Source organism: Lepisosteus oculatus, chromosome 21 (genome assembly GCF_040954835.1).
Source record: "Lepisosteus oculatus isolate fLepOcu1 chromosome 21, fLepOcu1.hap2, whole genome shotgun sequence".
Lineage (NCBI taxonomy): Eukaryota > Metazoa > Chordata > Actinopteri > Semionotiformes > Lepisosteidae > Lepisosteus > Lepisosteus oculatus.
In genome coordinates this window covers 14,282,031-14,295,477 of record NC_090716.1, presented here as the reverse complement: position 1 = coordinate 14,295,477, position 13,447 = coordinate 14,282,031, and positions in this window count along the sequence as shown.

Sequence of the window (13,447 nt, the reverse complement as noted above, 5' to 3'; positions counted from 1 at the left end):
TATACTCACGAAAGAGATTTTTTAAATAACATGCAAACCAGAAAAATAATCCTGCTATGCATATGTTTAAAAAATTAGAAATGAAAAAAATGTTAAAGCAAAATAAACAGTAGACTTAACAAGTGATTGAGTTCCAAGTGACACAGATTTACTATGTGTGTTGTATGCACACAGCATACAGTTTATTTATTTTTTTATAGAGAAAGTCTGTTGTGCATCAAATTTAATGTTTTTTATATAACTTACAAAAATTATAAGATTAATTTAATGTGGTTGGTGTTATATTACTGAACAAACTAGTCTTTCTTTGTGTAATGTTAGGTGCAATGGCAGTTAGTCAGATTGACATTATCCAGAAGAATGAATTTACATTCTTATGAAAGAAAAAACGATGCACGATGATTCAGCAAGTTTCTATTTTTGTAAGTTATTTTCTTCAGTGCTGTATATTGCTTGAAACCATTGAAACAAGAACATTATGCAAAGCTTCACAGACACTGTGGTACAAAATTATGTAAGTTTTATAAATTCATGGAAAATCATGTAGATAAAACCTTAGTATCAGCTCAAGTTGTTTAAGTTGAATTTTGTCGCTCTCTGGATCCTATAATTACATAGAGCATAACATCGGCAACTGTATAAACCTGGAAATTCCACTGAAACAGTAGTGAAAGCCAAAAGTAATTAAGGGTGTCTGTGGTAAATGAAAATTGTCTAGCAATGCTAATACACTGAGAAAAATTAAGTATTTCTCTCTCTTCTTTACCATTTTGAATGTCAGCTTTCTCCAGACATTAGACACTGCCGTTTATAAAGCAGTTGATATTTAGCACAGGAAACCATACATAAAAAGTTACATTTACGGGTTAAACATTTTTTATTTGATTGAATTTTTGTTAGTACTTTGATTCTTTTCTGGTGTACCTACTGCTTCAAGAGAAAACAAAGTACATTATGCACATAATTTCATTTTAATAAGCACATTACATACGTTACATAGTGTACTAGTATGTAGTGTGAAACCTACTAGAAAAATTGAATGAATGAAAACATGATATAATGTAAAAATGCACCAGAATCTTGACATTATGAAATGTTTGCACTATAGTTATTGCATCTTAAGTTCCATATTCTTACAATTAGGCAGAGTAAATGAAACTGTCTTTAGTGTGAGCCAGCCTGGAAGGAAGGGATATTTTGTTCGTTCCTTTGGCCTGCTTGGGGGAAATTCTTATCTCTTAAGATACAGTTTCTAAGTTCATATAAAATGTAATGCACTAGGAAATATATCACTTATAACTACAACAGATTTATTAGGTTATCAGGGAAATTGCCAAATATGTTTTCTTTTTAAATTCACTATGTTGATTAAACTTTTTCGGCAACAGAATTGGTGAACTGTACCCAATACACAGGTACACAGTCAGGAGCTGGTAGTGCATGTATGACCACTATTGAAGAAATCCAATCTGTACATCTATTGCAGAATAGCATGATGGCACCGTGATAAGAAGTGCTGCCTTATAGCACTGGGTTCAATTCCTGGGGTGCTATTTGCGTGGAGTTTGTACTGTCTGTATGCTCTGCCTGAGTTCTCATGGATTTCCTCCAGGTGCTCCGGTTAAGTCCCATCATCCAAAGACATACTGGCAGGTTAATTGGCTTCTGGGAAAACTGGCTGTGGTGTGAGCGTGTGTGTTTGTGTCTGTGTGTGTCCTGTGATGGACTGGCGTCCATCGAGGGTGTACCCTGCCCATGGCTTGCCAGGAGAGGCTCCAGCTGCCCCGTGACCCCGAATTGAATAAAGTGGTTAGAAAATGGAAAGGTGGGTCTGTGATGCATGCATTGTATCAGGTTGCACATGCTGGTCGGGGATTCTGTGCCATTCCTCTTATAGACCCTGGCATGCATCTACTCACTGATCCCTGAGCCTAGATGCCACATGTCATCCCAGGTCATCCTGCCAAAAAAAATCAACGTGGACACCCATTGCTCAGCTATCATGCTCCCAAATTGTGAAATAGATATTGTTACAAGTGCGGCCAATTGTCTGTCTCATAAATTAGGCGATTTAGGGGTTTTGCAACAGCTAAAGATTCCTGTCCTTTATCCTGAGTGTCCCAAAGCCTCTCTCTAGTGTCTTTAACCAAGATGGATATTCCAGGATTCAGTTGTTCCATTACATTTAAGAAAAATATATTCTATAAATATAATAATTACAATTTAATGTAACAATTTGCATTGGAGGTTTTTTACAATTTACATAATCAGAGTTTGTAAATATGTTTTCAGAAGGTGTTATGCAATAACCTTATTAATTTTACATGAACAAAATAATAGCAGTTATCTCCTTAAAATCCTTAATTATAATTTATTGTGACTGTTTCTGCTTGTAACTAATGAGCAGTGATTGTCAATACGCATTTTTTTCGATAACCAGATTAACTTCTTAATTATCTTGATAGATGGGTTAAGCATGTCTGCCATCTTGATGAAGGGAAGTCTGTTTTGACATTGTTTCAGTTGTAAGTTTCCTGTCTAATAAAGACAGATATGGCTAATAAAGACATGTTAATACCAGTGTGTTGCATAAGGTAAGTTCTTCAGTGTAGAAATAGCTGGGTGTAAAACAGATTTTAATTTCAATATAACTGCTAGTATCATTTGTTATTTGCTGTGAGAAGCAGTTCTTCGTGAGTAAATGAATAAATTTGTTAGCTATTTCAGTACCAGAAATTCACTGTTCAATGTTCAGATCATCGAAGATTAAACTAGCTCACTTGGCAAAACACAAAACTACACCAACTAACTCTACTACATTATAAAGTCATGTTTCACAAGCTATTTTTTCTGCAGTCATCATTAGATCATTAGTCACTGGTGCATCCTGTGACCATTTCAATTCTTTAATCAGTCCCCCATTTTTCAACAGGAAGTCAGGCTGGACTGAAAATTTGCTACTTGTTTGCATTGCATTTGGTGGAACTAATGTGCTAATACAGTATGTGCCTCTGGTGTTGTTTTTAAGCCACTGGTTTTGTGATACAAGGTGCATATCACTGATACCATGAGAAGTCATGAACACAAATGTCCTTTGAAGCTGCATCTGAGTCGTCTATCATCGCCTCAGTATGAGTGATAAGAGCTTTGGTTTAGATCAAAAAGATGAGAGCCTGTCAGTTAACATTATGTTAGAACCGTAAATCACAAACAAATAGGCTCCCTCCCTGTATGACAAATGATTAGTTGATTTGGATAATGGCATTTGCTTCAATCTTCTTTTATCTCACTTGCTGAAATGCAAATTTTCAGATACAGTAAATGTTAGTACTACAGTCTCCTATCCCAAGGCATTTTTCCCTTAGTGCTGAGACACTATTGTTTTGTGATTGACCCAAAAAGTGAGGACAAGCGATCTCAATAAATGTAAAGAGAATGCTGGCACAACGTACTTATGGATACAGTGAAAACTCTGATCTCTTCATTCCTCTTGCCATACCAAATATATTTCTAGCAATATTATCATTCTCAGATCTTCACAATGCCTTCCAGAAAAGGAGAAAAAATTCACTGAACCCCCCCAAAAAATTTTTGCAACCTGCACATCTATTTTACATCTTATTGTTTTTACTCTACATGAATAGATATTCTTATCCACAGTGTAAATACAAAGCAATATTGAGATTATGGTCCGTAGCTAATGATTTCACTGATGGTATTAACATTTTATATCTGATCAGCTGGACACAACAATTCTATACTCATGTTCAACAGGGTGATCTGTACAAAACCTGGATTCGTCATCAAGAGGATTTGGCTCTACTGTTGCCGAGACCATCTGAGGTGTTAATTTTGCCAGTGAACACTGGTAAGCACCAGACCCCCTATGTGGTCCACTGCATCCAATGATGTTGTACTGTCACAGGGGTTACTGTAAATTGGGATTTCCAATGTAGTGTGAAAACAGAGTTGGAACGATGATGTGTCAGTCTTGGTCTTGGCAAGGTGTCATGGCTCCTGGTGTTCTAAATTACGGCCTATTATTAACAGGCTGAGTTTGGCTATAGAAATCTACCTCTGTGCTTAATTTGGAGCTTGCAGATTTGCCAGATAGGTGCCTAGAGATCCCAGAGTATGAACGCATCTCAATTTGAGACAGTCCTCACCCTGGGTCCTCTATACCCATTCTGGCAGCTCCTTGTGACGTGAAAGATTTAAAATACATATAGAGTGCAGCTCTCCTGTGCCCCAGCTGTCACAGTCACTCGCAGGCTCTTGTTCATAACAATGCTCCCAAGCCAGGAGATACCTCCACCACACCAGACCAGCTCCTCTGTTATAGCAAGTTTTACACTGTCTTGGAGAGGTGTGGTGGGTCCTGAAGCCTTGTGTATACAGTAGATTCTGAAGCCTAATGGGAAACATAACGTTTGGCAGTCATTTTGCCTCTTTAAGAGAATGTAACGTAAACTTTGCGTGTTGTATCAATAGAATATTTTGTTAATTAAAAATTAAAATTACATAATGATTTCATACATTTTATGTATCTTTAAATTGAACTGCATCTTTAGCCTTATGCCAGATTACCAGAGTGCACTGGAAATTTAACACAGTATTTAGCAGGTTTTCTACATTTTATACATTTTCCCCATGTTTATATCATGCATTTACACAGCATTACCTTGGTTTTCCACACTTTACCAAACTTCTGCTCAGCTTTTACTATGACTTCATATACTATACAAAATATCAATTTTCCATGGTATATCATGGAAAAACATACAAAATTACACCTTTAAGGCGCTATGTGCAAAGATTCAAATTCTGGGAAATTACAATTGTATGCTGTTAACATATCTGTGTTCATGTGAATACAACATTTCCTACAGCACCTTATACTCTACAATCATTGGAAATGAGAGGAGTACCATAGGGCTCAATATGGCTTTAGCAAACAATATTGTTTCTTTCCAGCAATAAACCCAGTCTTAGGTCTTCCTTTATTTAATCAGTAGCTAGCTGAGGTTTTGTCCCCTAGGCAATTCTGTCTTGATTTTAACTAAAAAATGGCTGTTGTTACACATGTGGATTAGGAAAATCTGAATAGATCAGAGTCAGAACAAATGATTATGAAACTGTTAGGCAAATAATCTTGTCTGATTAAAACTCCATTGTGTATTAACACACGGAACTGATTTCCCTAACAGTTCACTGCCTGCCTCCAAGTGTGAACATAGCAACAGATATTATGAAACTTCAATAATTTTATTTTATTTTACCACCAACATGATATCACCACTCAGCACTGCAACCTGCAAAACTGGAATCCTGCACTTTCATTCAACTGTATCAAAGGCAAATATTCTTACTTTGGGAAAACAGTCAAAAAGGCAATCCTGAAATTACAGCATATCATTACACAAAATGCACAAAACAGTAGAGCTCTGTTTCATGTTCATCAGAACCAAAGCAAAGTGAATTACTTGCAACTTTACTTCAGGGTGCCACCAATGGTCAATGATCATTCTCAGTGTTAACTACTGTAGTTTGAACATTAAGAATGTTCTAGCAGTGACAGTTCATGTGACAGCAGCTAGGCCAGCTCTAGAACTCCCACTGCCTGTTACTCTGTTGTTTTTTATGTGTCTCTAAGGTTTTGGGGACATAAACAATTGAGAATCTCTACAGTACGTGCTTCTTCCAGATTCTGAAGAAACGGAAAGATTTCCATTCTTCTGAACTTTCTCAAATAGCCGCTTCACTCACATACAGAAAGTGATGCTAGTTCAAACCTGAGAGGATGAGTTCATTGATTAGGGCAGCGGCTACAGCCATACAGTCTCAGATGCCAGCTACTCAGCAACAGATGCTGAAACTAGCTGGAATTAGTTTGAGGTGAACAAAGAGAACAGGAAAAGGTGTGAATGCTTATGTCGTGAAATTGGAGAGTTTGAAATTTAAGTTGTCAAGCTGGAGGACAAAAACTGTTGTAATAACATCTGCATAGTGGGTCTTCCAAAGAGGAATTGAACTAGACAATCCGGTTAGATTCTTGGATAAATCAGTCTGTTTATTTTGGCATAGTGGGATATGGTAATAGGAGAGGTCTCTGCGGTACCTACTGTACTCTTCTGGGGGCTATGACAATCAAGTTTGAAGTCTATATCCTCAAACGTCTCGACTATATTGACAGACACAATATATATTTAAGAAATAAATACTACATACTGTATAAATGTTAAAATAATAACACCCAAGAGGGAATATTACTTCTTTTTCCTTTGGACCAGAAGAGGGGCTCATGGAGTCCCCCCCAGGGCCCATAATCGAAGCCTTCTGGGAGTAGTCTTCCTTCATCACTCTCTTGCATGGGCTACAGAGCAGATTGCAAAGGCCAGCCAACTGCTCAAACAAAAGAGTAGAATCTGAGGATATTACTCAGACATTCACTAAATTAAAATGTACTGTCACCTATAAAACATATCAGAGCCTAGTTTGTATGCAGTTAAATAAATAAATAGACATAACTGAACTCTTGGGTGGACCTAAAATTAGACACATGGCCCTTCAGGAGCTGAATTTGAAATCCTTATTCTAAATTACTTCTAAATTAATTTAATAAATATCTTTATCATCTTAAGATTGACAGAACAGAGGGAAAAAATGGATAGAGTAGAGTTCTGTACATGGAAGTCTTTGAGGAAAACCTGCTTCACCTTTCAACAGAAAAATTATCCAGAGCACAAGGCAAAGTGGAGCAGCTTAAGAATAAGAAAATGGATGTCCTTGAGTGGCCCAGTCCTGACGTTGAATCCTACTGAGAATCTGAGAAAAGACCAGAAAACTGCTGTCCTTACATAATCACCATGCAATCCCCATGCAACCTGAGTCAGCTTGGTCAAATTACTTGTCTATTATTTTAAACACTTCTTTCCCACGAGGAATGGGAAAAGATTGCAACAAGTCAGTGTGCAAAGTTTGTAGTCTTACCAAAAAATCGGTGTGGCTGTTGAGTTTACAGGCCTGCTTATGCAATCAACATTATTGACTATAACTTTTCTTACAAATCTTCAATTGAGCACTCATGTTTTGAATAATTCAAGAATAATACTTCTTAAAAAATATCTATACATCATTTTGTTACACCATAAAATGGAACACCATAGGAAGGGTCTCAATACATTTGAAAAGCACTATAGATAGTGCTTGAGGTGGAGTGGTGACTCTGTGGCTAAGGATCTGTGCCTGTGGCTGGAAGGTTGCCGGTTCACATCCTGTGCCTGGCAGAGGAATTCTACTCTGTTGGGCTCCTGAGCAAAGCCCTTAACCCCAACTGCTCCAGGGGCTCTGTACAATGGCTGACCCTGTGCTCTGACCCCAAGCTTCTCTCCCTGTCTGTGTGTCTCATGGAGAGCAAGCTGGGGTATGCAAACAGATGAATTCCTAATGCAAATTGTGTATGGCCAATAAAGTGATCTGATCTTATAGATACACAATTTGTCAGTTAATCTGTTGATAACTGAGCTAATAAGGATTACACATATCTCATAATTAAAGCATTTTTATTCATTTGTGAGCTCCACATGGCAATCTACTGTAGAAGAGGTGTCTATAAAGTGTAAAGAAAGAAATATAATTTGCAATCACTCAGTACTTTTAATTTCACATACATGTTATCTTATTAAAATATGTTTATAAAATGTGAAAATATGATACAAACGTGGAATTTGAAGTTTTATGAAAAAGCTTTAAAGAACTGGGCTAGTAAACTTGAAATGTGTCAAAAACGACTTAATTAAAAATAATTTACAACCACACAACACTAAACTCAGGTGCATGGAAATAGGAGACTTGGCCACTCCTTGAAATGAGGAATCAACACAGAGCCTCATAATGTTTGTTTTTTTTTAAAATGCCACATGCTGTAAACAAAACTACTCATGTAGGTTGGCTCATCTCATATCTCCAATGGCACCTTGCCAGCTTTAGCACAAAACCACAGTTGACTTCTTAATTCTCTGGAAGTATCTGGAAACCGGTCTAGTAAGAGTATAAATTAAAACGCTCCTTCTTGAATGTTGACAGACTTGGCGCAAACTACAGCACCTGGCAATTAGCAGCCATGCTACCAAACTGGTTGTAAAAGATATCAGAGTAACATTAGACTGAGACACAGAAAATGTTATTGAGGTTTTGGTATTTAATTAAGCTTGTCATCATCTCAGAAAGCAAGCATTGGCGACGTTTTCACACATACAAGTGCAGAAAACATTTTCTTGGATTAGTCTTTACTAGTCTCGCTGTACCTTCCAGCTCTCAGTCCTTATTTCTGAGGGTGGAGTGTTTCAGACACCTGCTGCAACCTGAATAATGATGAGGCAGAGCCCGTAAACCTGTTGTTTAAATGGAGCAGAAACAAACATCTGATACATTGTGGAAGACAGCACTTCCCGCTCACCAAATGTACAATTCAGTAGAAATCTTCATCAAGATCTAACAATAAACATTTTCATTAATGAAGTTTCAGTTTACATATAAAACTATTTAAAAACAGATCTTGTAGTTGATTATAAAGCAGGGGACTTACTGTAAATATATCATAAATACATCTCCAACAATGTTCATTTGATTATTAAGTATAAAAAAAAATGTTTAAGCTGTAGCTATTAGTGAACGGTATGTTTTATATGTCCACTGTCTATAGAGATGCATTATTTTTGTTCTAAAGTATTTAACTTTGAACACACAAGATTTTAGATTATTGTTTTTGTCCCCTAGGAAAATGCTCACTAGAAATGTTACTCTATGGTCATATATAGCAGATTTAAATATTAGTTGACATGTGAATGAATAATTTGAATATGAATTCAAATGTCAATATACTGTAGGTTGTTTTAAAATTGGTTGACTATGAGGTGGTAATAGCTAATGAAGGTCTTAAACATAGCTTTACTTGACCAGACTTTAATTTTAATAGAATCAGTTATGTTGTTTCTTTCCCTACAGCATAATCAGCTGGAGAATGTTGTGCCTTGTCTGTCCTCATATATCTGTAGAAATCTGACTCTGGCTTGGGATCATTACTCCTGGCTTGAGTGAATTTTAAACAGACACCTGTTGTTGTATATGATGTCTCAGAAATAGTCGAAAGGCTGGATAAAATAACCAGGAGTAGCCACTGGGTCATAAGTAGGATGGTAGCTCATAAACCTCCATTCCTGGACCATGGCTGGACCCAGACTATAAAACCTTCTGTAACACTGTTGCAATTCGGGGCACTATGAGAAATACACCTTGTGTTTATCTCCTTCAGTGTTCTCTGGAATGGCCATTTTCATCACAATTAAACTCATCACGAACCTTTACTGAACTGTGTTGTGACTCCTTGCATCCCAACATATCCTACCAAAACTGAACAGTCTCTAAATCAGAGAAATGATGGAGTCACGTTAAAAAAAAATCTTGGGTAGCCTGTTTCCACTTGGGTTTCAATGTTTATTCTGAAGAAGGAATAATTAACTCTCCCACCAGATGCTTCATAGAAGGACTGAATACCTTCTGAAACGTCATGTAGAGGTCTCAAGACTTGCAAACTGCAAATTCACAATCTCTTACTTAAGAAAACAAAATGAGAAAATTCAGAAAATTAAATTCCTGAGAAACTGGTCACTTAAAAACAGTTTACAAATTAAGAGAAGGGGTAATACCGAAGACGAACTTACTGTGCATATGACACACAACACACAACTGAAATGAACTGTTTGGATTTTTACATAATTTACAGTACAGTATATCTTGATCCTGAAGCCTCAAAATATTCAAATGTATTTTTTAGGTGAATTTCAAAAATCAAATAATAGGCCATTTTGATTTTTTTTCCATGAACAAAATTGACAAATACATTTAAAATCGTGCTCATGTAAAATACACTCTTATAATATCAAGGGAGAAAATTTACTATAGAAGAAAAAGACAATATACAAATATATATATATAACAATCTACAAATCAGTCACTATTTTTGGTTTAATATGATAGTAAAAATTGCTCCGTAATTACAGTGCTTGTTGAGATTTGATCAAAGATATGGAGAGCAGTGTTAATTTATCAGAGCCTCGGAGTGAAGTGATTTGGTTAGTTAAATAATGTGTAACATTGAAAAAGCTGGCAATAGTGATAGATCTCATTCTTTTTCTTTATCACCCATCCTATTTGACAGTCAAAACCTAATTCACTGATTTGAATGATCCCTTTACTTCCTCTGAGCAGCCGATATGATTTCATTCTTTAAGAAAATCTCCCAAAACAAACCGTTGTCACTTAGGGAAGCAATTTCAGATAAACGTGAACATGAAGATAACTTTTGGCAAGCTTTTCTGTCATCCAGTGCTGCTTTAGAAAAGCCATTGTTCACACAAGAGATACTGAATGAGATGTTTCTTTAATTGCTCTCATTTTATCGGGGGCTCAAAGGTACAGTACACAGGATATATAGTTTCAGACATTGACTCAACAGATTTGACATTTTTTGTTTTTTAAATATATATATGGATGCAATCATGGATTTGAGCCGTTACTGAGTTTTGCTTTGGCTCTTTAGTAAAACTTGTGTGCTAAACAACACATGAAGTATAGAGTGCAGTATTGTTTAAATCATGGACATAATGCAGAAACTAGTACACTGAAGTCTAAACATATCAATTTAAAGACACCAATGTTTAAAAGGTTATATGAAACACTTTCCGGCAAGACCCTTTTTGTTTGTACTCTAGATTGCTGGAAATTAGGGTTTGCCAGCTTTATTTATGAATAATTCTAAAACAATTAGCTTATGCCAAAATCAAGTGCTACTCCACCTAAAAATCAAAATACTGTGAAAACTTTATTGTAAAAGAAGTGAAGGTATATACCTCAACATGAAGTTAAAATTCTAGGTCTGAAAATAAAAATGCTTAAGTGCGGTAGATCTACGATCTCCGCTTCTCTGTCAAAATTCAAGTGCCAGAAGGAGACCCACCTCTTCAAAATTCTTCCTGGAATTTTGTTATGTCTGGCCAGTCTGGCTATACTGGTGGGGTCACGAGAGTCCGCGCTTCAGCCACAGAACAGCTCGTGTACCCAGCACCATGAGTGACCTGTAGGCAGGGTAGCATGTCAAGTTAAATTTCCTATCTTCACATATCAAGCACGTTTTTTTCTTTTGAGACACACTATTTAAAAAAAAATATATATATTATGTTCCAAACCCTAGGAGATCGATTTACCACTCATATAACCTCCTTTTACTTTATATTAATTTCACAGAAATTAAATACTGTTCCATTCCAGTTGCGTCATCTGACTAGTCTACAAAACAAATGAAAAAAAAGTGCTTTGTATCCCATCCCAGAAAGAGATGTTAAAATACACAGCATTTGGGACTTATTTATACAGGGGGAAAACAGCAATCGGAGAAAAAGTCTTTGTACCACAGAGTTGCAAAGCAAATAAAACTACATGTTGTTTTGGTGTGTTCTGGTCCATCATAATTTGAATAGCCATCACAGAAAACACTTTTTAATGTGTTTATTATTATAGCAAATTATTTGCTGTACATGATAACCCAGTTTTATATTTTAAAACTAGAAGATTTTGCATACATTTCTACAGTAAACCTCTTGTTTATAAATTATCCTTAATATTAATCACAATATGTAGCAAGAGTTTTTTTAGGTCATGTTTTAAAGAGCGAGTGTGAGCACTCTGCAAAGCAGTTATACTTACAAAAGATCTCAAAGCTGTTTAAGTCACATTTAGTCATTTTCTACATTACATTAGCACATTCTCTCATTATAGCAGGGAATAATATTTAATTGACTTAAGAGGTCAGATAGACAAAAACAGTAGAATCCTTTGAATGTGAGAAGACGCCAACATCTTGTTACACAGTATATGGAGCATTATGTTACCTAATGTGCTACATCACCTCAGGAGAGCAATGATGTCAAGCCTGGTAGTTTGGTCTCTTGGCCATCCATTCATTTTCTTACTGTTTTATCCAATACACGGCCTTGGGGGTGCTGGAGTCTATCCCAGCATGCAAAAATGGCGCAAGGCAGGATACACCCTGAACAGAACAGTCCGTCACAGGCACACACAGAGAAACACAGAGAAGCACACTCACACCAGGGTCAATTTTTTGAGAAGCCAATTAACCATACCAGTATGTCTTTGGGCTGTGGGAGGAAATGGGCACCAGGAGGAAACCCATGCCAACGTGGGGAGAACATACAAACTCCACTCGGACAGCACCTCAGGTCCCGAATCGAACCCAGAGCCAGCTAATCACTGCAACCCTATACCGCCCTTTGTCTCTTATATTGGATTTTTATAAAGCACCTACTCTGTTTCCATGTCTTGCTAATTAACTAATAAACGTGCTAATGGCAGCTGGGCTTGATAATTGAATAGCTCAGTATTAAGCTACAATGAGTTTCTGATTATTTTCTCCATGCAGTATATTAAAACCTTTACTTGGTTGGTGGTGGTGGTGGGGGGGGGGGGTCATTTTAATTAACTTTCATTTCTATCAAATGTAAAATGACATTGTCTTCACCACTCCCCAATACAAATAATCAAGAACATGATTTGTTAACCTGCAGTGCTTTATACAAAATACAGGTGATGGGTCATATTTTTGTTCTGATGTACTTTTCCGTCATTTAACATGGATTGTTCATAATACTCCACACCTTTATAAATGAAACATGATTTAACCACTTGTCACTTTGCAATATACCCCATAATTCATTTTTCACATTGGAAATATTTAATGGTGCCACCTACTGTCAGTAGATGAAAATTGAAATATCCTTTCAATTCTTGAGTGCAAAATGCAGCTCCTCAAGCCCACCTTCCTTATGCCAGCAACATGCACACAAAGGAAGAGCTCCCCTTGGTACAACCAGAGGCCTTTCTCGTCTTTAAAAGAATAATCATCCCAACCCTTCTGTGTGGCAGTTACATCAGCTTCCCCTGTTATGGTTTCACAGCTCAGCTTCCGATTACAACATGACTGGGGAACGGCTGGACTTGAATACTACATTCAAATAGAGTACTGGATTTATAAACTAGAGCGGACATGCTATTTGGGAAAACTGTTAAACAATTAAACGTAATAAGTAAGACAATGATCAAGGTTAACTGAAACAAATATCTTAAACTGGAGTCTTTTTTGGTAATCTGTTCAGCACTAATAGGCTCCTTTTGTTACAGATAAAGGTCAGGAGAGAAGAGAACACATACACTGTAGGGTACAGACCAGACCTATACTCTAGACTTGGTCTACAGACAGAGTCAACTTGCTTTGCTTGTCTGCCTATACTGAAAATAAATACAAAATACGCCAGAATTAGATAACAGTATACATACTGTATATTACATCCTGTAATAAAAAAACACACTGAAC